Genomic DNA, 27,403 nt, shown 5'->3' with positions numbered 1-27,403 from the left:
CAAATGAAGAGATGGCTCAGTGGTTACCAGTATGTACCGCTTTTGCAGAGACGAGAGTTCAATTCCTAGCACACATTTCACGTGGCTTACAACGACCTCCCCCCACCCGCCAGCTGTTACATGATGTTCAATTATTGTAATAGAAAACCTAATTGTTAGCAAAATATACAAGCTTAGAAAGATACTGTGTCTGTCAGATGCAATTGGGTGTGTCTTGTAGAAATGCAGTTTGGGCGTGCCTCTAAAAGCCTCCTTAGATAAGAATGCTAACGAATGGCAAGATCTGCCTATTTAAGGAGAGGTCCTCGCTCTATGACTTGAGACAAAGTCAACTAGATAGGCTTGAGCTGCCCCACTATAAAGATGAAATGACTGGGCCTCCTGACTTGGCTTTGAGACTCCCACCATGACAGTGACTGGCAAGAGTGTAGGGGACTTCTTGGAGAGCAATTGGAGCTCTCTCTTTCAGCTTGGAACAGCCTTCATGGAAGGAGCTCTGGGTAAGAGATTTTCTCTTTGGACTTGCAGGCAGCACAGAGAAGCCACTGGCAGGACAGGTAAAACAGTGTCCGAGGAGAGAGAGCTAAGCGCCCTCTTGGGTTGGGAGGAGCTCAATGGAAAGGTAGGCTAGCTTGGTAGAATGACACAAAGAGTTTTTCTAAAGAACTAGCAGTTTCATTGTTGAATCCAGCTTGAAAATAGATAGCTTGTATATAGTGAAGAAAATAAGATTACCTCACTGAGCTGTCAGGCTTTTAACCTTGGTTCTTGTCTCCTCTGTCTTTATTGACATAAACATTAAGAACATTTAAATGACTATTACAACCAGCTCTAGTGAATCCAACTCCTCTGACCTCAAAGCATTGTGTGTGTGTGTGTGTGTGTCTGTGTCTGTGTGTGCTCTTGCATTGTCACACAAGAATAATGAAAATTTGAAAAAACATAGTGTATCTTTTTTTAAATATGTATGACTGTATGAAAATTTTGCCTGTATGTGTGTAAGTGTGCTGTCTTTGTGCCTGACAACCCAGGAGGCCAGAGAAGGGTGCTGGATCCCCTGGAACTAAAGTTGGGGAAGGTAGTAAGCTACCATGTGCATTCTGGAAATCAAACCCATATCTTCTGCAGGACCATTAAGTGATTTTTTTTTTTTGAGACAGGGCTTCTCAGCATAGCTCTGGCTACCCTAGAATTTGCTATGTAGAATTTGCTTGAACTCACAGAGATCCACCTGCCTCTACCTCCCAAATGCCAGGATTAACAGCTTTCGCCAGCACATTCGGCGCTACTAAGGGCTCTTCACCATGGAGCCATTTCTCTAGCCCCTGCACCAAATCACTTTTAGTGCCAAGTAATTAAAAGTCAGGGTGCTGGACCCCAAGGACTCATGAAGACAAGAGAAACGGATGCCCCCCACATCTTTAAATCAGGTAAGCAGAGGCTGGGTGACTCTCGCTCAAAAAGAAAAGGGGGATCATTACCTCAGAAGGGTCAATTCTATCTAGCTATGGCCATCACTCTGTCCCACTGGCCTCCCTGGATCCCCAGTACAGATGTTCAGAAACGAGTCGTTCTTCTCCCCTTGAATCTCAGTAGTTGTGCCTGCCTTTCAAGAACCCAACAGACCATGTGTGTGACGACGCTTCGTAAATTGCCAACTGCCAAACAGCACATCATTATCACGTTAGGAAATTATACACACAAGGACACATTCAACAGGAGCGAAACATCTGCTGCAGACAACTGCAGAATTTGTTCGTGGCAGCAGATTTTTGATGGCCCTCTGAGGTCAAAACGACTTAGGGTTTAGTCATTCCAGGACTGAACCCATACATTAACATCGCTCTGAATTGCCCAGGGATTCTATTTATAGACACGCTGATGGTTGAGTGCTCTTGGAACACTTGGCTGTTAAATTACTTGGCGCCTTGTGTGGATCGCGTGGCTCGGAGGACGCCTGTGTGGTTTATGAGTTTGGCAGCTCATAACTTCAGGGCCTCACCTAGCCTCACACGCTAGTCTTGGTCACCTTGGAAACGGTCCTATTCTCAGTGCAGAACACAGAGCCCCATGGTTGTCACAGGTTTAACTAGCTGCTGTTTTCTCTGCTGGTAATTAAACACACACACACACACACACACACACACACACACAGTGCCTTCGAAGCTACTTTAAAGAGTACTCACAGTGAAGTGTTTTTGTTTTGTTCTGTTCATGCTTGTTTCTGAGAAAGGGTCTCTCTCTGTATCCCTGGCTGCACTGTAATTTGATTTGTAGACCAGGCTGGCCTCAAATTCACAGGAATCTGCCTGCTTCTGCTTCTCAAGGGTTCAAAATAATGGTGTGTGCCACCAGGCTTAGCCCAAGACATTTTTTAAGATCTCAGAGACAAGGCCAAGTCGCTGAGGTTAATATAAAATGAGGAAAAATAAGAGCTAGAAGATTAAGGATGGAAAAGAGAAAAGGGGAAGGATTTGGAGAAAGGAAATTAGGCGATTGTTCAGTCTCACAGATGAGAAAGCCGAGGCCACAGGGCTGGGGATTTAGCTCAGTGGTAGAGCGCTTGCCTAGGAAGCGCAAGGTCCTGGGTTCGGTCCCCAGCTCCAGAAAAAAGAACAAAAAAAAAAAAAAAAAAAGAGAAAGCCGAGGCCGGGGGGCCCAACTGTTATTTCTGTGTCACCATAACCAGGACACCTGCAGAATCAATAGAGGAAAGGTGACTTTTGGCTCACAGTTTCAGGGGGTTTCAGTTCACTGTGGCAGGAAGGGGGCATGACAGAGGAACTTAGTTTAGCTCATAGTAAAACAGCCACTTGGCAGCCACTATTCACGTCACAGTTGACAGAGAGCAAGGCTGGAGCTTGGGGCTGCTCATAACCTTAAAGGCCCACGCCCGGTAGCCTAAATCCTCCAGCGAGGTTCACATCCTAAAAGTCTACCACCCCTTCTGGAATATCACCACCAGGTGGGTGGACTATATCAACAGGAGCATTCAAAACATAAAGCCATGACGGACCTTTCCGATTCAATTTGTAACAATAACCAACAAGTACCAGAGCCTGGTGATGGAGGATCCTCTCAGGAGAAAAGGAGCATACCCAAGATTGAGTTTTCTGGATGTTCACAGAAATAAAGGACGCAGCCAAATGGAAAGTGTGCTTCCCATCTGCTGTTAAATTAATTCCTGAGACAAGCCCAGGAAAGAAGGATGAGAAATGGAGAAGTAACAAGACGCTTAGGGAGTGTATTGATTAGCTACTGTTATGTAACAAACCATCCCAAATTCGGTATCTTAAGCAATAATCCCTTATTGTTAAATTAACCTGTGGAGAGATTCCCTGGCTCCCAGAGAAACGACAACCTAAAAGAGGCAGCCCTCCTCTTGTCTTGTGACAACTGAACCTGTCATCACCATCTCATGAGGCAACACTGGAAGAAGATCCTTGGCCATCATGGTATGAACAGCAACCACATTCGCTTCCTCGGCTTCCTGTCATCTAGGACGCACTCCATTCCCTCTGGTCTCCTTGTCTTACTCACTGTTCTATTGCTGTGACGAGACACCAGAAACAAGGCAACTCTTAGACAAGACTTTAATTCACAGTTTCAGAGGTTTAGTCCCTTTTCATCATGGCGGCAGCCATGGTACTGGAGCAGTAGCTGCAGCCTAATCCAAAATGCCCAGAGAAAACAATGCTAGGCCAGGCATGAGCTTTGAGCCCACCCTACACCCGCAACCCCCTTCCTCCACCTCCACCCCCACCCATCCTACCCCTATCCCTACCGCCATCCTCCATCCCCAATCCCCAGTCCCCCATGACACACACTTGCAGCTGCCTGTTCTGTTTCCACAGCCAGGTGGCTCACTTTGGCCTGAAGCATCCTTAGTGGGATTTGCTGGGATTCCCAAAGAGCAGACAAAGAACACAGAAGGAACGCTCTCTCTCTGAGCACCGTGGCATGGAATGTTAAGTGGTTGGCAAACGGCTTCAACACTTGTTAAAAGTAACCCTGATGACCTGAGTGGCCCCAGGAACCCACCGAAAGGTGGAGACAGAAAACCACCCCTCAGAGCTCACTGCCTTCCAGGCCCACAAGCATGCCTACACAACACACACACACACACACACACACATACATACAACACACACACACAACACACATACACACACATACAACACACACACACATACACACACATACAACACACACACACAACACACATACACACACACACAACACACACACATACAACACACACACACACAACACACATACACACACATACAACACACACACACACAACACACACACAACACACATACACACACATACAACACACACACACAACACACACACATACAACACACACACACAACACACACATACAACACACACACAACACACATACACACACATACAACACACACACACAACACACATACACACACATACAACACACACACACAACACACATACACACACAACACACACACACAACACACACACATACAACACACACATACAACACACACACACATACATACACACATACACACACAACACACACACATACAACACACACACAACACACACACACACCCAACCACTTGGATAACACACATGCCCACACAGACACAGACACACACACACACACACACACACACACACAGCCACTTGGATAACACACATGTCCACACATAACACACACACACACACAGCCACTTGGATAACACACATGCCCACACAGACACACACACACACCCTCTGTAACATCACCCACCCCACAAAATAATATAAATAAATAAATGGGGTATATCAGGTAGGTGGTATAATACAAAGAATATCAGTCAGTTCACTGCCTGAATCTTAGCTCTGCCACACACTGACCTGGGGAACTTCTTTATTTCACCTGTCTGGGTCACATAGGTCAGCTTTGCAAAACGGGGATAATGGCGTTGAGCGGAGAACCACAAGAACTCTGTGAAGGTCCCGGGCAGCCATGATAAAGCATTGTGCCTCCCAGATTAGCAGCAGCAGCACTCCACATGGCCTAGACTGCGAAGGACCCTGCTGCTCACTGGACTGCTGGCCCAGCTACCTAAGCACTGGGTGTCCCACCCCAAAAGGATTGGTTTGGGTTTTGGTTTTTTACACTGAGTAGCTCAGCTCAGCTTCAAACTCATTAGGTAGTTTTAGTTGTTTTCCTTAAATACCCTGACAAAAGTAACTTAGAGGAAAAAGGATTTAATTGGGCTCACAGTTCATGGTTACAGTCCGTGATGGTGAGAGGCTGACAGTGGCTGCAGGAGTTTGAAGCAGCCAGTCACAAGAAGCAAAGAGCAGTGTTTGTGCTCAGCGTATCGTCTCCTTCCTAGAGAGCCCAGGTACACGGCAGCTTGCCGCGTCTCCTCAGCTCAATTAGCCTAATTACGATAATTCCTCATAGGCTTGTCCAGCCAGAGCCTATCTCCCAGGTGATTTTAGATTTCATTAACCTGGCAGGGTTCGCCCTCACAATAGCCAAAGCTGGTCTTGGCCTCCTGGTCTTCCCAGCGCCTTCTCCCAGGTACAGGTGCAGTCACTCCCAACTGTGTCTGGAGCTCTTGAGTTTTGCGGTTTTTGAGACAGGACTGTATTATGTAGTGGAGGCTGGCCTCAGACTATCCATTTTTCTGTTCATATGCCCAACCGCTGCAGTTTCAGCTGTGCACCACCACACTGAACCCAAGTTTCTTTTCTTTTTTCTTTTTCTTTCTTTCTCTTTTTGGGAAAGGGTCTCACTGTGTAACCTTGGCTCCTGGCTGCTGCCCTGGAGCTCAACATGTAGATCAGCTTGGCCTCCAACTCGCAAAGATCCACCTGACTCTGCCTCCCCCTTGCTGAGATTCAAGGCACCTGCCACCACCGTGCCTGGATTCCGAGTGAATTCCTAAAAACTTGGCTTTCCCTCTGCTGTGGAAACAGACTGGAAATCCCAGTAACTCCAGAGGCTAATAATGAAGGGGAGCCACAAGCTCAATGCTTACCTGGACTACAGAGTGAGTTCAAGGCCAGCCTAGGCACTCAGTGAGACCCTGTCTCAAAATATAATAAATAGAAAAAATGCTTCCGTGGTTAGGAACTCTTACTGCTGTCTCAGAGGACCAGAGTTTGGTTCCCAGCACTAATATGCGACAGCTCACTGGCACTGATAACTCCATTTCAGGGGCTCCCGTGGCTTCTCGTGGCATCTGTAGGCACCTACACACACATGGCAGGCATTCACACAGACTCACACTTATACACATAAATTTTAAAAATATATCTTAAAATAATAGGACTGAAGATGTAGTGCCATGGTAAACTATCGCTAATGCTCATAAATGTCCAGTACCAAATATGGAAGGGTGTTGGTAGTTTAGTGGTAGAATTCTTGCCCCCCAGAGACTAATTAATCAAGACCAGGCTACGTGTGAGTAGAAAGAGACCGCAAAGGAGTCTGAGGTCAAACGAGTGTGGGAAACACCGGGTTACCTAACACCAAAACAAGCTTCTTTCCTGCAAGACCTTTCTGGAGTGTTGAGCAGAGCTGTCCATTTCATAATCTCTGGTGAGAGACAGACTGCAGTGCTGTTTTAAATGCCTTTGTCCTGGGAGCCCTTTCTCAGCTGGCAAGGAAAATGAGGCATCTGTCCACATAGGCGAAACCACGTAACCTCCCAAGGTCAGGCTGGGCTGTGACTGTGACGCACATGACTGTAATCCAGACACGTGGGATTCTGAGGCCACAGGATCAGGAGTTCAAGGTCATCTCTGGCTACATCATCTATTTGAAGCCCTCTTGGGTTTCATGAGACTCAGATAGACAAGCGCACCAAACAATGCCAACCAAGGTCAGCCTCAATATGCACCCCAAGGATCGAGATTCCCCTTCTTCTGTCCCAAGTGGTGACTTAAAAAGTACAGTCAGCCTCCGTGTCCTCATCCATCCCTGCTGTGCCTAAAAGGAGAAGGCTACCTTCTCGGGACTCCTCACCCCCATTCCCATCCTCAGCTAGCCGCAGTGCCAGTTGGTCTGCAAGCATAACTGCTTTCCCTTCTCAGCCAGGTCTTCCAGCTTCCAGCTCGGTAAATTTCCAGAGAGTAAATTTCCTGGGCCTTGCAATTGCCAGTTTGTATGCTAATGAGCTTTTTTAAAAAAAAAAAAACCCGTGATGAGTTTTGAGACTATAACTAAGAGATTTAAGGAAAAGGTCAGAGCAGGAACAAAGCAAAAACCTGGGCTAAGTCTTGAGACTAGGGAAGGGGCTGGGAGCAAATGAACCCCAGGGGATGGAGGCAGGAGAATCAGGAGTCCAAAGACATTGTTCTGCGATGTATTGAGTTTGAGGCCAGCCCAAGGTATATGAGGAGCTGTTGTGGAAAAAAAATAAAAGGAAGGAAGGAAGGAAGGGAGGAAGAAAAGAAAGAAAAGCAAATTATAACTATGCACAATGGGTCTCAGTTCTCATACAAGCTTCCCTGCATGCTCTCCTAAAGATTGAACCTACAGTAACACCTCCTAGGCAATCCTTCTTCCAAAGAGCTGTATCCTCAGTCCTCTGCATTGTGTGTGTGTGGTGTGTGTGTGTGTGTGTGTGTCTGTCTGTCTGTCTGTCAGTCAGTCTGTGTGTGTATGTGTGCGTGCATGCACACGTGCATGCCTGTGTTGGTGACACACATCAAGTCATTCCTCAGTGGACGTCTACCCAGAATTTTGAAACAGGGTCTCTATTGGCCTAAAGCTCACCAAGGAGGCTTGCCTGGCTGAGGTGTGTGATACGGGGACCGGCCTGTCTCGGCCTGCCCAGTGCTGGGATGGCAGGTGCATATCACCATGCCCACCCTCGGTGCAGTTGCTGAGGGTCAGATCCAGGTCCTCATGCTCAAACAGAAAGCACTTTCTGACTCCGTCATCTCCCCAACTCCATCATTTCCACACAGGGTCTCACTACCTTACCTGAACTCACTCTATCAATACAGTCTGGCCTTAAAGGTTTTTTAAATATAGATTTATTTGTTTTACTTTTATATGTATAAGTTTTGCCTGCATGTATATATATGCAATACCTATATGTCTGGTACTGGAACAGGGCCTTGGATCCACCGGAACTGGAATTTCCGATGGTTGTGAACCCCCAGTATGTGCTGAGAATCAAACCCTTGTCCTCTGTAAGATCCGCAAGTGCCTTAATCACTGAACCATCTCTCCAGCCCCTGACTTTGAACTTCTAATCCTCCTACCTCACCCTCACAAGAACTAGAATTTATGGCTTTACCACCACACTCAATCTACCAACAAGTCTTTGTTCACCAGCAGCTCTGAAGCAGATTCCTGACGGAAAGTCTGAGAAGAGTCGCCTGCACAACAATACATCTGCCTGGGATTAATCCAAGACAGCCCCGAGCCCGCCATGCGCTCCTCCAGGCTGTCTGCCCCATTGCAGTCTGGGAAACCAAGGAATGTCCGCAACATAAGGTATCTGATCAGTGCAGCCCTTATCAATTATTTTAGGCAACTGTGGCTGCCACTGTGGCTCTGTGGCAGGTGCTTACATCTGAAACTGGAAGCCAATTTGTCTTTCATTCCACACACTTAAAAGGAGCAGGTTCTGGAGCCAACAGGAGGAGGATGGGCCAGGTCCCCTGTGAGAGAACAAGGCAGACCTTTGCCTGGGAGGTAAGGAGGCCCAGATGTGCAATCCAAACAGAGGCAGGAAACTTGCCCTCCCTCCCCCTACACACACACACACACATACACACACACACACACACACACACACACACACACACACACACACACACACACTAGGCGTCAAGGTGGGATTGAGAAAGAAAAGGAGCCTGCCGCTGTGGTAGGTTCCAGTAAGTGGCCCTGCCTGACCTCTGAGAGGCTAGGGGATCTCCAACTCTTCACAGGGAAAAATGGTTGTTTTAGTGAATCCGTTGGTTGGGAATTTTTTAAGTGTGGTAAGACATCATAGAAATGTACCGTCATCCATAAACACTTAGTGCATTCACAATGTGGGGTGACTTTCACCCCACTTTAGATGCAGAGTATGTCATTATCCCTAGATGTTATGGATTTGTTAAGGAGTCACCCCTCATTTTGTACCCCCATCAAGACAGTGACCAGCCAGCCTCTGTCTCAGTCAGCTGTGCCTGTTCTGGGTGTCTCTATCAACCCGGTCACAAAATGTGTGGCTTTTGAATCTGACTGCTTTGCTTTGGAAGAACATCATTGAAATTATTCTATTCCACAGCAGGAGTCAGTATTTCTTTAGTTTGTATGACTGAATACATAATATCTTATTGTTATGGTATTTAATGTCCCATTGTCACATATCCATAATATAATATGGTTATAAAATGCTGAAGATGATGAGGCAGGAAGATCATGAGTTCAAGACTAACCTTAGATATACCTTAATAGCATATGCATATATGTAGACATCTTATGTCTTACTATAGGTATAGGCCCACATTTTTCTCCTTACCAACTGATGAGATGGTGGACATATGATGTCTCCAGCTTCGGGCTTGGAGGGCTCCAGTCTCTGCATCCTGCTGCTTTAGAAGTTTGTTTGTTTGGATTGTTGGTTGGTTGGTTGGTTGGTTGGTTTTGGTTTGTTGTTTTTTTTTTTAACAGAGGATGGTTCAGTGATTAGCGTTTCTCTTGAGAGCAGGTCTCATTATGTTGCCCATGCTGACCTTGAGTTTTGAGCACAGTTAAACATCCTGTACATCTTGCCCCAACCTCCTGATAAGATTCACTATCTCCCTTCCCACCCCAGCCACAGGGGATCAAATACAAGGCTCCTTGTTTGTTTGTTTTTTTTTTGTTTTTTTTTGTTTTTGGATCTTTTTTTTTTTTTTTTGGAGCTGGGGATCGAACCCAGGGCCTTGCGCTTCCTAGGCAAGCGCTCTACCACTGAGCTAAATCCCCAACCCTCCTTGTTTGTTTTTAAAGCAGGGTCTTGCTGTGTAGTCCAGGCTATCATCCTGCATTGCCTCCTGGCAGCTGTAAAGTATCCCTGAGCTGGGGGAGTAGCTCAGCTGGCAGAGAGCCTGCCTACCATGCCCAGGGACCCTGGGTTTGATTTCTAGACCCATATAAAACCAGGGGTGCTGGTATGAGTCTATAATCTGAGCATTGGGAAAGTGGAAGAAGGGTCAGGAGTTCAAGGTCAGCAGCCACTGCCTCACAGTCAGTCTGACGTCACCTGGCTAGAGAACCTGCCTCAGAGGAAAAAATGGGTGGGGGTGGGGAGAGGGTGCCACCCTCCCGGACTTGTTTTTATTTCGTTTTACTTTATGTTGTTTTCTTTTCCATGGTGCTGGAGATTGGACACTGGTTTTAATTAGGCAAGCACTAAGTCACAGCCCTGCAATCCTTCTCTTCTAATGAGATCTTTCTCAGAAACCCACTACAGTAAGCCATAAAAAATAAAAACAAAGAACAAAAACAAAACAAACAAACAAACACCCCCCCCAAACCCCTGCTCTGCTGCAGGGGGGCGGAATCTTTGAGAAGTGCTTTGGGACAAAAGAAAATAAACTTTTGTTCCAGGTGACTTTGATGATCTACCCATGCTTGGATCAATCCCATCTGTTCTTCTCATCTGTTCTGTGGAGACCTGAGGCTGCCATGCTCCCTTTGTGTTTGGGACTGGGTTTCACTGAGTAGCTGTCTTATCCTCCTGAGCGCAGGGATCATGGCTGTGTGTGACCACAGCCAGTCTTTTTTATTTTATTTTTTTCTGATTTACATTTTAAGCATGTCACAGCAGGGAAGTCAAGGCAACAGGAGTGATTGTCTTAGTTAGGGTTTTACTGCTGTGAACAGACACCGTGACCAAGGCAACTCTTACAAGGACAACAGTTAAATGGGGCTGGCTTACAGGTTCAGAGGTTCAGTCCATCGTCATCAAGGCGGGAACATGGCAGCATCCAGGCAGGCATGGTGCAGGAGGAGCTGAGAGTTCTACATCTTTTTTTTTTTTTAAAGATTTATTTGTTTATTTTATGTATGTGATTACACTGTAGCTGTCTTCAGACACACCAGAAGAGGGCATCAGATCCCATTACAGATGGTTGTGAGCCACCATGTGGTTGCTGAGAATTGAACTCGGGACCTCTGGAAGAGCAGTCAGTGCTCTTAACCGTTGAATCATCGCTCCAGCCCCAACCACAGCTAGTCTTAAGTCTCAGCTGCAGAATACTATGTGGGCTAGGGGAATCAAGGCCGTGATCCCAGCACTTGAGAGAGTGAGGCAGGGGGACATTTGAGGATTTGACAAAATAGGACATGGCAGACAACAAACCCACGAGCAAAGAAACTGTGAAATCAACCTGATACAAGGAATCACCCGGTTGTCGACCAAAGGACGCTGCCGAAATCTGATTCCAATCATGCAGGACGGAACTCTTCTCAGGAAGAACTCTGCAGCTTGCGCAGTTTACACAGTTCCAGGATGGCGAGCAAGCCCTAAAATTTGAGAGACTCTCGACTGGGAAAGGCTGAGAGGTGAGGAGGTGGAGAGCAAAGTGACTGGTGTAGGCCATGGAGCCGCTCTTCTTTCCGAGACACTGTGGGCTGGCCCCCTCTGCCCACTTCATAGGAGGAAGAAGTCGGGATCCAATTGCCAACTAAGGCTAACCCAAGGTCATCTTGGCACCACTCCCTGTCTACAAAACTGTGTAGACCAATCTCCAAGGACAAGCGCCCTCTTAATGCCGCTCAGGAACTGTGCGCAGTGTTTAGACATCTCCAAGGGCTCCCACTGTTTAAATGGTGCTTATTATGGTCACTTTTCTGAAATTGGAAAGATTCAAAAATAGTAAATCTGTCACAAACAGGCAATGACTGCTTCTGTGAGTTCAACCATCAAGTAGCAAAGCCCCCTTTGTGCTGAGAATCAACATTATTTTACTTTGGGACTCTTGCCCGGATTTCTGTTAATTCGTTCACACATGCTTTCTCCTCCCAGTCTTGTGACTTGATGAAGTCTTCTCAGCTGGGTCAGGAAACAAGGAGAAATGTCAGAGGTGGACTCAGCAGCCTCTTACGTGCCCTGGCCTCACCCGGACGTTGAAAGGTTCCCCACCTCATACACTTCCCAGGGCAGGAGCCCCCTTTTCAGGCTCTGCTAGGGTTCACCTAGCACAACTATCCTGTTGTATTTGTCCATGTGCATAACAAACCTTGCCCAGGCCTCGTCCGCCATTTTATGGCTCTTTTTGCTGGCAGCTCATCTACCCAGGTTGAGAGATGGGGTCAATGGGGGCTGCAGCATCTGGGTTGGAAGTCCTATGTGACTGAGAAGTCCAATGTGACTGGGAAGTCCAATGTGACTGAGAAGTCCAATGTGGCTCTTCCAATGGCCGCTAAGTGCTGATGGCCATCAGCTGAGACCTGGACTGTGCAGCGGCCTGTCTACCCCTGACCTCCTGTGTGTGTGTGGACCACCCACAGTGCAGTGGCTGGGCCTGGAGAGGTAGAATTCTAACAGCAAGAGTTCTAAAGAGGGACTGAGCAAGGTACTTGTGTCTGTAATCTCAGCCTTCCAGAGGGAAGGTTGAGTGTAGTCTGTGGACTCTGGACCTTCTGGATCTAAAGTAAGAGATTGTTGTGAACCACTGTGTGAATACTGGAACTCAAACAATAAATGCTCTTACCGCTGAGCCATCTCTCCAGCCCCCATTTGTTAATCAAAAAAAAAAAAAAAAAGAAGAAGAAGAAGAAGAAAAGAAAAAAAAGAAAATCCTACAATATGTTTTTGCCCTCCCCCAACCCCTCTCAGGTCCTCCCTGCAGAGCTAACAGGTCTGAGCATTGCAAACATGGCCCCAGCAGTTTCTGCCATCTCCCCTCCCCTCACCCTTGCTAAACTGATAGATTACATTTTAAAGGCCAGCCCCCAAGGTCTATTCCCTTATTTGGCCACTGACTCCTTCCTGAGACTGAACACCAAGGTCCAGCAGTCTAAATTTACTGTTTGGCTACACAGGCTGACCTGTCCAATCAGGGCTAACCAACTTACCCCAGCACAGACTTCCCCTTTTTCCCCCTTAAAAACCACTCCTGTTAAAAAAAAAACAAAACAAACAACCCCCCCCCAAAAAAAGGAAAACAAAAGCAAACAAATAAAAATACCACTTGCTGTCTGTCTTTGTTTGACCCAGGGAAAGTCCATCCCCCATCCCCCACCCCCCATCCCCCACCCCCCACCCCCCACCCCCCACCCCAGCCATTCTCACTTCCTTACTCCTCCCACCTACCCAAACCTCTTTTCCCAGGGGTAATAAATCACCTTTGTGCTGAGCAGTTGGTGTCTGGGTGTGTTCTGTAGCAACTCTGAGGGGCCCCTTACACTTCTAACCTTCATACCCACCCAACTCTTCATTCCTCTCTCTCTCTCTCTCTCTCTCTCTCTCTCTCTCTCTCTCTCTCTCTCTCTCATACATACATAACAACAAACACCATAAGCCTAACAGAGTTGACACACACCTTTAGTCCTAGCACTCAGCAGCAGAGAGGCTGTGAATCAGAAGCCAGCCTGGTTCAGAACAAGTTCCAGAATAGCCAGGGCTATACAGAGAAAACTTGTCTTGAAAAACCAAACATAACACAGAGAGAGAGGGGGGGGGGGGGAGAAACGTCTAGCAATGATGGCACACACCTTTAATGCCAGCATTAGGAGGCAGAGGCAGGAAGATGGAAGCCAGCCTGGTCTACAGAGTGAGGACAGCCAAAGCTACACAGAGAACCCCCAAAAACCCCTTCCCCCCAAAAAAATCCTTAATGAAAATTTAAAAAATAGACAAAACAAAAAAAATCATATTAAACTAACACCCCTCTCTTGTTCATAAAGCTACATACTCTAACCTCATAAATTCACCCTATAATTCCATTTACAAAAGGAAATTCTTTACAATTAATTAAGTGAAATTTGATTAATTAAAATTAAAAAGTAGGGAGTGCTGTTTTAAAACACTGATTTGGAACAGAACTCAACGTTAGCTCTCTGGCCTTGGACAAGTTAATCTCCTGGAAATGCAGTTTTCCCATGCGTCAAGTGAAAAGAATGTCTTCCACATGCAATCCATAGGGAAAGTAAATGAAAATGACGAGAGAGAGAGAGAGAGAGAGAGAGAGAGAGAGAGAGAGAGAGAGAGAGAGAGCGCCTTTCACAGTGCTCCAAAACAGGAATGAATTATAGAAATGAACGCTAATTTTGAAAGTGTACAGATTGCCCGTAGTCTTGAGGATTTTGTGCATTTCTCAGGAGAGACCCCAAAGTCTGACCTTTAGAGAGTAGGATAGACTCATATGATCCCCCTCTTATACACACTCGCCTCACTGCAGAAAGCAGTGTTTACTTCCCCCTGCCCTGTGTCAGGGCTGGCCCGTGTCAGCTTTGGGAGTAGGATGTACGGCGATGTGTGGAAGGCTGTCTGATTCTAGGAAGCCAGGCAGCTTCTGCAGCTTCAGACAGAGCTGCCAGGAGACAGCTGCTCTGTATGGAGAGGCCACAGGTGGAGACAGAAGGCTCTCCTGTGACCACAGCACCAGCTGACAGCCGACCGAGGGAGCTTTAGACCCCACTCCCACTGAGCCTCAGATGCCTGCAGCTTTAAACAACCTACTCTGGAACAGAAGGGCCACCACACTGAGACCTCTTAACACAGAGAAATGATGTGCAAATAGAGTTGTTCGAAATATAATTCCAGGGTTGGGGATTTAGCTCAGTGGTAGAGCACGCAAGGCCCTGGGTTTGGTCCTCAGCTCCAAAAAAGAAAAAGAAAGAAAGAAAGAAAGAAAGAAAGAAAGAAAGAAAGAAAGAAAGAAAGAAAGAAAAAAGAAAGGAAGGAAGGAAGGAAGGAAGGAAGGAAGGAAGGAAGAAAGGAAGGAAGGAAGGAAGAAAATTCCAGACAGGTCTGGTGATACCCACCTGGAATCTCAGCATGAGGGAGGTGGAGGCAGGTGGATCAGGGGTTCAAAGCCATCATAAGTTTGAGGCTAGGCTACGTCATACATGATACATGAGAAACACACAAACAAGCAAACACACGCACACATAGTAAACACACTGAAATCTCATTCTAGAGTAATATGGAGGCCAACCTCAAAGACAGTCCTCATGAACCCCACCTCTTGATAGTCGTACCTTTTTTCTAGACCTTTTGCATTTCTTATCAAAGCTGTTTTGTGTGGCCAATGGAATGTACCAGAAAAAAATGGATTTAGATGCATGGTATGGTCCTTCCAAGTTTAGACTATAAAATACTTTCAGTCTTAGTCACTGTTTCAGACTATCTCATTCTGTGAACAGCCTCACGAAGAAGCCCGTAGACGGTGACCAACTAGTCTTGATGTTAAAGGACCTTTCTGCTTTTATCGTAGAAAACTCTCACATCCCAAGAAGCCCCCAGGCCTGGATCAACACACATGGTTGGTCCCCCTATCCGTGTGGTATGCAACAGAAGCATCCCGACAGGCATGGGTGGAAGAGGCCTCCAGCCAAAAGCCCCACAAGGAAGCCATCTTGGAAGTGAGTTCTCCAGTCCAGCCAAGGCTTGAGTTGATTGAGTCCCTGCTGACTATAGTCCCATAGGAGACCCCCAAGCTGGACCACTCGCCTAAGCTGACCATCAGAAACCGGGAGGTAGTGAAGATCTGTGCTTTTAGGGCCCTACATTTGGGGCTAATCTGTTGCATGATAATAGACGTCTTATGTAGAAGGGTTGCTGTCTCCCATCAGATAACATAGAGGGCATAGTGGGTTGTTCTGACTCTGCCTGGAACAGCTAAGATAATCATCTCTTTAAAGCATCCCCTTCCAACAGAAGGAGGGAACATGGTTTCTCATGTTCCTGGAATTGCAGAGCTGGGCAGGCCCTGGCTTCTGCTAGAGAAGCTTGCTCTGCTGTAATTGTTTTCTACGTTTCTACCATAATCCCTAGGGGTCAGGAGGCCGTGAGGCCCTCTCTGGGTTCCGTGCATCTAATTTCCCCAAGGCCTGAGGGGCCTACCTGGGTTGCTTAAACAGTTAGAAAGGATCCCTCTGTGTACAGCAGCAGGGACTCTGTGTACGGAATAAGGATCACAGTAACACGGTGCTCACAAGTCAGGCAGATGTTTTGTGAGGGTTCGTGAGAGTCTTTCAAAAATCTTCCCGTGGTAACACACAGTATTTGAAACTTCGTCATTATAGTGTGAGGAATTCACTCAGCACCCAAAGACGAGCTTGAGATTAGACCATTCTCCCGGTCCGGTGTAGCATGAGAGCAGTCAGAAGTAATCCAGGGGGGAGCACAGAAGGCAGGCAGAGCCCCTGCAAAACTGACTGTGGCACCACATCCTCATGTCGTGTTAGATGGACTAACCTTCTGAAACTGTGAGCAAACCCCCAGTTAAATGCTTTTTCTTATACGTTGCCTTGGATGGTTTCTCTTCAAAGGAATAGCAATAGAACAGTAACAAGGACATTGACTGGTTGTTTTTAAAAAGTCACCCTCCATGAAATGTCAGATATTGCCATCATTACTTCATATATGTTTTCTATAAACCTCACCGAGATTCCTCCTCTGCTGCATGGTTTAAGATACTGAAGAGAGATGATCGGGGACTACTAAGATCGCATAGCTAGATAGTACAGCTACAAGTCCTATCTGGCCTCTTTTCTAGGATCCCTGGAACAAGCTATTTAACCTCTGAACCCCATTAGTAAGATGAGATGACAGTCATCTCCCCAAATCCATGATGAGTTATTGCAAGGATTTACAAAGACAGTTGGCACATCATGGCAGAGAAATTTCTGAATTCTTAGTAGCTGTTATCTTTCACTTTATGTGTGTGTGTGTGTTGTGGAAGTCTGACGACAGCTCTTGGGAATCACTTATCTCCTGCCTTCTTCTGGGATTTAGGTATTAACTCAGGTCACCAGGCCTCTCCACTAGCACCTCTCTATGCTGAGGCATCTTCCTGGCCTAGTAGCTGTTAATCTAAGTAGTAGAATAAAAGAAACGTTTTTCCTGCCCAGTGCATGCTGAAGCAGAACATTGTGCGTGTCCATTCTCCTGGCCCACATAGCAAGAGCCTGTCTCAATGGTGTTGATGAGGATGATAAATGTGTCTGCCGCCTGGTCTGCCAGGACGTGAGGAATTCTAGCCGCACGCTCCTGCTAACATGCACTCAGCCATGCCTTCCCTGCTCGGGTGAGGACACCCTCTCAAACCCTGTTCCCATAAAAATAAAGAGAGAAACGATTCTAATTCTAGTGCCAGGGACTACATCCAGGGCCGTAGGTGTATTCTAGGCCCGTGCTCTACCCTAGGCTATGCAGTCCCTGGGTTTGTGGTAAGGTTTTAAATGTTTCTTTTGCTCTAGTACTTCCCTTCACTGTTTCTCCACCACTGGGAGACGAGAACTTCCACATCAAGTCTTCCTAATACCATGCAAGGTGAACACTTCCGCCTACACTTTATGGATATGGGAAATGAGACAGAGCAGAGATGACCTAACCAATCACTCAACAAACAGCGTAGCTCCCCTGATCCTACTGGTGCGTTCCTGCCGTCCCTGTCATGCCTTAGTAAATGAAGGATCACAGATTATATATATATATATATCTGAAACAAAGACAAAAGGACCATGTTCTTCTTTCCATGGGTTTCTGATAACCTTTGTATTTAAAGCCATCAGGAGCCAACTGTGGTGCTCATGCCTATGGACCTCCAGAAGCTGAGGCAGTAGGATAAGTGTGAGTTTGAGGCCCAACTGGGTTCGTAGTGAGTTTCAGACCACTTGGGCTACAGGGCTAAACAAAATAAGTAAACAAAAATAAACCAAGACTAGGAATTCAGTCAGGAGCCCATCGTCATCTACACAGCCAACTCCTATCTGCACAAGACCAAACTGGTCGACATTTGGCTTGGAGGGGAGGGGACTTCTGAGTCACTTTTCTTTAAGGGTATGGCTCCTCTAAGTTTACCTGTGCTCCAGTGGATGATCCACAGTCCAGAAGTATGTGGGCATCATTAAGCAGGTAAATGAGTTCTTAGCAAAAAGAGAAGGACATGCAGTTTAGGGTGAGGGTAGGGATATGGAGGTGGTAGACTTGGCTAGAAGGAATTAGGAGGAGTCTGAGGAGGGTTTGAGCTGTAGCACCACCACACACACACATAAACAAGTCTATCTGAATCTTAAAGTTGAGGGGCTCTGTAGACTTACAATTCAAGCAGAGGGAAAGATGGGGTGGTCTGGAATCCTTTACTGGTTAAAGTACAGTAGTCTTCTGGTGCAGTCATCTTCACAGCCTTTGGGAATCTCCCTACTGCCCCCTTTCTCCTGCGGATCCTGCTGTGGCTTCCCAGAACACTCAGTTTGCCAGATCTGTAAGGGATTTACCAGTTGGTCCCAGGTCTACATGATCAAGTTGCCGGTCCACAACAGCCCTAGGCAATGAGTACATAGACGTCGACTTGCCTTCCCCAAATCATAGCTGTGCTGGAACTTTGCCTTAGACCATCTCTAACTCACCAGGTCCAAAAGAAAGGAATCGCCCATCATTTGGAGACTGATTCCTGCCTGCATTCTATCCGCTCAGTATCCGGGTAGGGCCCTGTGTCATGAAGGCAACCTTCCTTCCTCAACCCTACCTTCCCTTGATCCAAGTGCCTTCCGACCCAAATCTGACTAGATTCCAAAGACTCTAACCAGGCTACAATTCCTCATTCTTAAAAACGTTAAGTGGGAGCTGGGTGCAGTACCGCATACTTTCAATCCTAAATATCTTAGAGGCTGAGGCAGGAGGATAGCCATGAGTCTGAAGTCATACAATCAACAGTTACTTATAGTCCTTCGGATAAAGGCTAACTTCTTTTAAATTTTTATTTCTGCTACTTGAGCCCGGCCTAGCTAGAAGCTGCTGTGTAATAACCACAGCCTTGAATGACTGATTCTCTTGTCCCACCCCCTTGACTGCTGGAATTACAGGCATGTAACACCACGCACAGCTTTGAAGGCTAAAATTCTTAATGGGATTTACGAATCCTTCACCTGGTCCCTTTGTGATCGAGAGTTTATAATCTTTTCAAAACTGGTAAGCATCCTGGGACGATCTTAATTTTTTCTGGCTGTCAGAGCTATTTAAGATTGATGAGATCTGGCTAAACTGCTTAAAGGTGATTAACTCAGTCTGAATGGTATGTGAATTCCAAGGGAGCTGGTTTTCTCCCACTCACACTCTCCACCCTCTGACACAATAGCTCCCTTCTTCACTGACAGAGTCGGCAGGCTCTTTGAGGGCCTCCAGGTGGAAACCTGGAGGTGAGCAAGGAGATGCCAAATGCAGACAGCCTCCCTCCCTCTGAACCAACCTGATATAACTTGTTACCTGCAGGCTTCCTTGTGATTCCCAAAAGGGGTTGGAGGAACATAAATACTCAAACCAGGGGAGTGGTATGAAGAGGTTACTTGGACTAATGTGGGGCCTTAAACGTAAAGGGAAGACTTCATAGGCTTTGCAGCAACATGGAAAAACCACATAGGATGTCATACTAAGTGGAATGTAGACAAGACAGGTAGTACAGGGATGTGCGAGGGGGTGAAGTGGCTGGATTTTCCAGCTCAGTAGACCAGGCTGGGGACTCAGTTCCCATTTCCCCCAATGTGTGGGCAGATGAGCAAACAGCCACATACACAAAGTCCCCTGATGTCTCTGGACCTTTTATCCTGTCCCTCCTCTATGCCAAACAGTCTTGTGTAGGTGAAGCTGGCTTTTCATTGGCTAGCTCAGGCTGACCTTAAATTCCTGACCCTCTCACGCATCATCTCAGAAGCTTTTGCCGCCACACCAAGGCTTGGGATTTTAAAGGACAAGTTCAGTTTAACACCGTGCAGGGAGATTCAGGCCTCCACGCTGGGCATGTGAGGGAAGGAGACCCTGACCCTTCTGCCCTCGCATGCCTCACTGCCTGCTTTCACCAAGGACTTCAGGAAGTGTAAGACGCCCCTAACAGTTTTACTATAGACAACAGCTCTGTGTGTGGACAACTTTGGCCTCTCGGGTCATTCTCTTGCTGTTTTATCACTTTTTGTTTGTTTGTTTATGGGTGTGTGTGCATTTCTGTGTCTGTCACTTGTGTCCTGGCGTGTGAAGAAGCCAGAAGAGGGTATCAGGTCCCCACAGCTGGAGTGTGTCAGATCTCCTGAACTTCAGCCTTCTAAAGGTCAGCAGGCACTCAGTCCCTCAGCCATCTCCATGGTCCCTTCTTTTTCTTCATTATTAGTTTTGCTTTGTTGAGATAGGGTCCCACATGGCCTGGAGTGGCCTCAAACTCACCATGCAGATGGTGCTTGCCTTGAACTCCTGATTTCCCTGCCCCTGCTCTCTAAATGCTAGGATTACAGGCATTTGCCACCAACCCTGGCTCCTGTTGTTGTTGTCACTGTCACTGTTGTTGTTTAAGAGAGGCTGTTGCTATAGTGTTAGGCTGGTCTTGATGTCCATTATCCTACCTCAGACTGCTGTGCACTGGAACTATGAGTGGTGGCCACCATACTCCCCCTTAATGCTGCCTTCTTGAACATGAGTCTCATACATAAGCATGAAGTATGGTTTCTCTTGCTCAGATCACCCATCATTCCAATGACCTCTGATCACCTTGTTTATCCTGTAAATAAATACTGTCACATCTAAGCCTCGGAGGCAGAATTGAGGTAGGGCTTCCTGATCCCATCTGCTTGGTAGTCACACAAACATGTTCTCTTTTGCAAAACTTGTCATTTCAGTTTTATAACATATTTTATAGCAAAGTGAGCCTACTTTGATGCCAGACAATGGTGGTGCTGTAACCCTGTTTTTCCTTACATCAAATATGGATAGAACAGATGGCTTAGGGTACAGACACTTGGAAAGGGAAGGTACCTAAAGCTTCAGAGCCTCACCTCCAGCCTGAGGTAAAGGAGGGTAACTGGGGATAGGGAACAGGGCCCTGTTCTCCCCAGAGTTCCACACTTGAACACCTGACTCCACTACGGCCAGCCTGAGAGTCTCATTATATTTTGAACAGAAGCTCATGTTCCAGTTTTGCTATGGCCCCAAAAGTGTTAATTATACCAATCTTCTCCTAAAGCTGTTTATGATGGAGAATTTTTTCAATGCCTTAGCAAAGAGGAGGAAGGGAGAGACACAGAAAGGAACCATTTCAAAGCCACAGCAAAGTAGTGAACTGGGAGCATGCCTGTTATCGCAGTAGATGAGGCAAAACCAGGCAGATGTCTGTGAGTTTGAGGCCAGCCTGGTCTATGTAGAGATTTTCTAGACAGCCAGGGCTAAATAGACCCTGTCTCAAAAATATAAGTAAATAAGTAAATAGAATGGTATCCTTCTGCTGGTGGGCAGGGCATGGTGGGTAGGAGGAGGGCATGATTTCTTGGAAGTGAGAAAGCCATGTATCCAAAGATAGATAGTGTATCCTGGAGCTGAGGGACCTTTGCAGTTTTCTGGACGTACAGATGCAATGGTTTGCACTGTCCATATTTACAACATTGCTGTCTAGGACAACAGTCTGGATTTGGAACATTATCAGCAATGGTAGAGATGGAAATTTCCTGGTGACATCATCCAGGATTGTTAGGAAGTGCGTAAGTTTTAAGTCAGCCTGGGCTACATAGTGAGTTTGACAGCCAGCCTGCTCTATGCAGTAAGACTCTGTCAATTTTTAAAGAGGACCAGTAGGTAGGATGGGTCAGTGGATAAAAGTACTTGGCATAAAGGCTGGTCACCTGAGTTTCATCCTTGGGGTCCATGTAGTGAAAAGAGAGAACTGACTCTTGCAGTTGGCCTCCAACTCACTACGTAGTCCAGGCTAACCTCAAAATCATGACCCTTCTGCTCACACTGAATCTTCAACCATGTCCGTGTAAATCTCATGGATAAGAATATATATGAGCAGAGTAGTCAGGGTCCAGAAAAACCCAAAAAGCAAGGCGTAACACTAAATGCAAGGCAGGAAAGACAGGATGGCTCAGTGGTGTTGGTGCTCTTGCAGAAGACCTGGGTTCACTTCCTAGCACCCACATGGAGACACATGACCATTTGTAACTCCAGTTCCAAGGGAATCGATCATCTTACGACCTCTGAGGGGAACAGGCCCACATGTGGTACCCACATATACATGCAGGAAAAACACATTCACATAAAATAACAATAAAGGTTAAAAATGTAAAAACAGAGGTTTCCAGGCTTCATTCTGTCTGTCCCCAGGATGGTGAGCTCCAGCCATCCTGGGAATTCGGTGGCCTGGGGATTGGGCTAGGATTCTGGATACTACACCAATGCTGGGGAGAGGAGGCTGGGATCTGAGCTGCTCCGCCACGAGAGGAGGAGGAGAGCTAAAGACACAGCATCCTTCAGAGCCTTCGAGTGACGTGTTTTCCTGAGCTGTTTAGAAACAGGTTCAACATAGGTTCACTGTACTCTGTCAGTTTATATGAATCATAAATTATTTTCATATAATTTTTTGTTCCATTTTTCAAATGTTTTGTTCTTCCCGGGCTCAAAGAAGATGAGATAGAGGAACCGAGTGTGGTGTGGTGCTCTGGAGTTCCAGCACTCAGGAAGAGAGGCCGGAAGACCAGAAATTCAATGTGCTACCTTGGGAGTTTCAGGCTAGCCTTGAATACATGAGACCCTATCTCAAAAAATAAAAATCGAAAGATAAGGACGAGATTTGCCAGTAGCAAGGGAGTGCACACATCATCATCTGAGAACCATGTCCAATTTCTAGCCTTTTGGCATTCCCAGGCTGGGCTTTCTGTGGTATGGTGGGACTTGAGGCCATGAGTGAGTGAGGTATCAGAGCTCTGAACCACCCCATGGAGATTGAAATCGATCCATGGAACTGGGCCACAGTCAACACACTTATGTCCCCTGTATAGCTGGACAATCAATGATAACCCCCCAAGGCTACTCTTGCCCTGTCTCAAACCCATAACTCAGCTACAAGCCAGCAAACCACCTGTTTGCATCTACCCGGAAAATGACTTGTTTGCTTCCAGACATGGGAGGCAGGATATAGGAAGGAACTAAGGAGCCACTACAGGGACACTGGCCATGAAAGGGACCTTGCAGTGGCCCTCACAAGAGCACGATTTCAAATGGAGTCAGATCTAGTCAGGTAACAGCTCTGTCCCTTCACTTCCATAAAGCAGAGCTGATAAACACATCTACCTTGTGAGTTGTGAGATCTGGAGGAGAGGACTCTCAGGTCACTCGGCTCTGCCTAGCAACAAGGAAAGTCAGATGATGGAGCCTTTCACGTCGGGCCCCTGCTGATAGAGAAGGAGTGGGGTTTTGGTGAATACGTTTTTGACCCGTTCTAACCCTGACCTGCAGGCCTCCCTGGCTCTGCAATGCCTTCTGAATGAGTAATTGCCCCACAGGAGAACATGGGGAAGCATTTGTTGGCAGAAAAAATTCAGAAGCAGGCGCAGTGGTGCACACCTGTAATCCCCGCCCTGGGGAGGTGGAGGCAGGAGGATTGGAAAGAAGTTCAAGGCCGGTTCAAGCTACACGAAACTGTTTCAAATAAATAAATAAATAAATAAATAAATAAATAAATAAATAAATAAATATGTAAATAAAATTTTAAAAAGGAAAAAACTAAAAGAGGGCCAGGTGAGCACCTTTAATTCCAGCAGAGGGAGGCAGAGGCAGGCACATCTCTGAGCTCAAACCCAGCCTGATCCACATAGCAAGCTCCAGGCCAGCCAGTCCTATGCCGTGAGACTCTGTTTCGATTAAAACAAGGTGATTCATAAATTATTATTAAATGGATTGCTAAACGGAAATAGCTATTTGACGCTTGCTTTCTCATGCCCTCTTTCTCTCTTTCTCTCTCAATTTCTGTGTGTGTGTGTGTGTGTGTGTGTGTGTGTGTGTGTGTGCGCGTGTGTACCTGACCAAGTCCTCAAATGGCTGAATCGAAATGGTCAGAGACAGTAAATGACTTGCCTGGGCACAGGAAGATTGCTGTGTCCTTCCATTCCCAGACCCCTCCCCCACCCTCCTCACACATCCCCCTTCCCCCCATCTTCTCAGGAAAAAAAAAGACAATGCCGTTGACCTACTGACCTGACCTGGTAACCAGGATTGGGGAAGCTGTGAGTCAGAAGCAGAAAATGCCACACCTTCTTGCTGGGTCATGAGGTAGGAATAGGGTCAGAGTAGGGGTCAGGGACAGGATAATCCCACCTTGACGATGTAATTATATCCTTTGCACTCCAGGATCAAAGTCAAGAGGACTTGCACTGTGCCAGTTGTTTGGCTGGTAGCTTCTCCTTGGTGAGTTTACCGTGTTGCAGGCTGGGGGTTTTCATCTGTCCCTAGTAATCCAATGCACAGTAGGCCGAAAGTATACAATTGCATAGTGATGTTAAGCCAGGGTTCAGCCTTCTGTAACCTGCTGCTGGGGCACCTTTTCAATATTAGCAATGCATGGAGCTGAAGCAGTCATCAGTGGGTTAGCTGCTGACTGTATCCTGAGTTAAGCAAGGCAGACATGTTCAGGCCATTCCATCCAAGCCAGGGTGGGGCCCAGTGACTCATCTCTGCCTCACAGCAGGCCGATCTGAGGGCACCAATTTTAACTCATGCTGCTGTTTCCTGGACAGTGGTGGGATGCTTCTGGTCGTGTAGCTTTATCTTCCTTTCCTTTCCTTTTCTAGTCTCCAGTATCATCTCACCCTTCAACTTGTACTCTTTATACAATAAAACGGATTGGGCTAGTTGGGCATAGTGGCACAATTCTAAAATTCCATTGATCAGGAAGCAATAGCAGGAGATTCACAAGGTCAAGGTCATCCTGGCCTGCATAATGAGACTGTTCCTCCAAAAAAATAAACTCCAAAATCACGGAAACTGGGCAGTAGAGATGGCTCAGTGGTTACGTACTTGTTCTTCTTGCAGACAACCGGAGTTTGGTTTCCAGCACCCATCATAAGGTGACTCACAACTGCCTGTAACTCTAGCTCCAGAAGATCCAGCACCTTCCTCTGTAGCTTCCCAGGTACTGATACACGTGCACGCACGCACACACACACACACACACACACACTCACACACACATACACTCACACACACACTCACACACACATACTCACACACACTCTCACACACATACACTCACACACACTCACACACATACACTCACACACATATACACTCACACACACACTCACATACACACATACACTCACACACACATACACACTCACACACACTCACACACACATACACTCATACACATACACTCACACACACAACTCACATACACACACACTCACACACACATACACTCATACACACACACACACACACACACACATACACACACACACACACACACGCAGTCTTAGTTCAGGTCACTATTGCTGTAATGAAACACCGTGACCAAGAAACTTTGAGAGGAAAAGGTTAATTTGGCTTCTACTTCAGATCATCACCAAAGGAAGTCGGGACAGGAACTCAAACGGGGAAGGAACCTGGAGGCAGGAGCTGATGCAGAGACATGAAAGACTGCTGCTTTCTGGCTTGCTCAGCTTGTTTTCTTATTGAACCCAGGACTGACAGCCCAAGGTGGTACCACCTACAGTAGACTGGGCCCTGCCTATCGATCACTTATTAAGAAAACGCCCTACATGCTTGCCTACAGCAACGTTATGGAGGCAGTTTCTCAATTAAAGCTCCCTTTTCTCTGATGAGCCTATCATGTGTGTCAAGTTGACACAAAACTAGCCAGCCCAAGTACACAAAATTAATAAGGTTTTATCAAGCCAAAGACAGTCAAATAGTCCTAATCTTAGCTATTTAGGATACTAAGCTAGTAGGATCCTTCAAGCCCAGAACTTTGAGGCCAGCCTGGAGAAAACAAAACCAAATCAAACCAAACCAAGCAAACAAAAGAGAATCCGGTGTGGTGGCACCCAACTGTAATTTCAACCCTCAGAAGGTGGAGGCGGAGGCCTACTTTGCTGTTAATTGTTGTGATAAACACTATGACCAAAAGCGACTTGGGCAAGGGAGGGTTTGTGTCCCAGTCATAGCCCAGCAATGAGGGAAGTCAGGGCAGAAACTCAAGCAGGGGCAGAAGCAGGAACTCAGACAGACATGCCTCTATGGAGGAATGCTGCTTATTGGCTTACTCCCTGGGAGCACATTAAGCTTGGTTGGTTGGTTGGTTGGTTGGTTGGTTGGTTGGTTGGTTGGTTGGTTGGTTGAATACAACTTAAGACCTCCTGCCCAGGGTGGCATTGCCTACAATGGTCTGGGTCCTCCATTGATCAAGAAAAGTCCACAGACATGCTTACAGGCCACAGGGATAGAGGCACCTTGTCAAATGAAGTTTTTTCTCTCAAATGACCCCAGCTTGTGTCGTGTTGATGAAAGAAAAAATCATCTGCACACAGAGGGATCAGGAATTCAAGTGCCAGATCAAACCCAGTGCCTCAGACACGTTAGGTAGGCAAGGGCATGTAGGGGGAATGGCACAGCTGCCTCTACATAAATGCCAGGGGCCCGCACATCTGCAAAGGCATCTCCTGCAGGAGGACCTAATTGAGGGCTGCCTCAGAGACCAAGGATTGCAGATGCAGATGATGGCAGCTAATTGGGAACTACTGTTTAGAAGAGATGCTTTCTTGGGACCAATGGGGCGTGGGTGGAGGGTATTAAAGGAGCTTGCAGCAGTGCTCAGATGAGCTTGCTGCAGTGTTTCTCACCTGAGTCTGTCTCATTGATTCCGCACCACCCCACCTCCAACCCCCAAGGGTGGGTAGGGTCCAGTGACAAGTAGTTCAGGGCATAGGCAGCAACTACTGACCTACACCCTCCTATTATTCACTCCTAACATAGGGCCTGGTAATATAGTAAACATTGATAAAATGTTTTAGATCAATGAATGAGTGATTGAATAACTTAGAAATCAGGGGACTATATCAGCAAGGCATCGAACACACCTACGGCCTGCTAAGGTCAGATACCCCTGTCTGCCTGTGGTGACCATAGGAGAGACAAAGGCACCCACCCCCACCACCCCCAAGATGAGACTTGTAAGGCCAGTTGGAGGACACTCAGGCAGTGGCCGATCCTGGCCACCCGCTTCCTGCTGAGCTGTCTGGCCCGTGTGTGCCGCATTCTTGTGAGCTGAGCACTGGTGGAATTTCCAGCCTAGGGAACAGAATGGAACTTGGAACAAATAGCTCAGCAGAAAAGAACCCAGCAACAATGGGGCTGCCCAGCTGCCTTTTGCTAGCTCTCCATAGAATATCAGAGCTCAGCAAACCTTGGTAAATGGGGGATAACTGACCTCCTTC

The 27,403-nt window shown here is 46.8% G+C and overlaps 2 long non-coding RNA genes across 7 annotated transcripts; one reads left to right on the top strand and one right to left on the bottom strand.

Moving 5' to 3' along the window:
* Nucleotides 1-285: 285 nt before the first annotated feature.
* On the top strand, nucleotides 286-12,705 carry LOC102550226 (uncharacterized). Of its 4 annotated transcripts, none has more exons than XR_015628026.1 (5): nucleotides 286-500; nucleotides 1,256-1,430; nucleotides 8,342-8,500; nucleotides 8,625-8,701; nucleotides 11,068-12,705. It is a non-coding gene; the product is annotated as an uncharacterized LOC102550226 (long non-coding RNA). The 4 variants fall into 4 exon arrangements; XR_015628027.1 differs by having other exon boundaries at nucleotides 10,592-12,705; XR_015628029.1 differs by having other exon boundaries at nucleotides 290-500; nucleotides 8,339-8,500; nucleotides 10,592-12,705.
* LOC148004328 (uncharacterized) lies at nucleotides 11,010-27,403 on the bottom strand. 3 transcript variants are annotated; one of them, XR_015628024.1, is made up of 5 exons: nucleotides 24,165-27,217; nucleotides 23,262-23,362; nucleotides 18,257-18,418; nucleotides 18,018-18,082; nucleotides 11,010-11,836 (listed from the first exon to the last, which is right to left on the bottom strand). It is a non-coding gene; the product is annotated as an uncharacterized LOC148004328 (long non-coding RNA). The 3 variants fall into 3 exon arrangements; XR_015628025.1 differs by having other exon boundaries at nucleotides 23,262-23,359; nucleotides 24,165-24,647; XR_015628023.1 differs by lacking the exon at nucleotides 18,018-18,082 and having other exon boundaries at nucleotides 11,749-11,836; nucleotides 23,262-23,359; nucleotides 24,165-27,403.

The sequence above is a fragment of the Rattus norvegicus genome, chromosome 8, assembly GCF_021556685.1.
Source record: "Rattus norvegicus strain SHRSP/BbbUtx chromosome 8, alternate assembly SHRSP_T2T, whole genome shotgun sequence".
Classification (NCBI taxonomy): Eukaryota; Metazoa; Chordata; class Mammalia; order Rodentia; family Muridae; genus Rattus; species Rattus norvegicus.
This window is presented reverse-complemented; position numbering and strand designations above follow the sequence as displayed.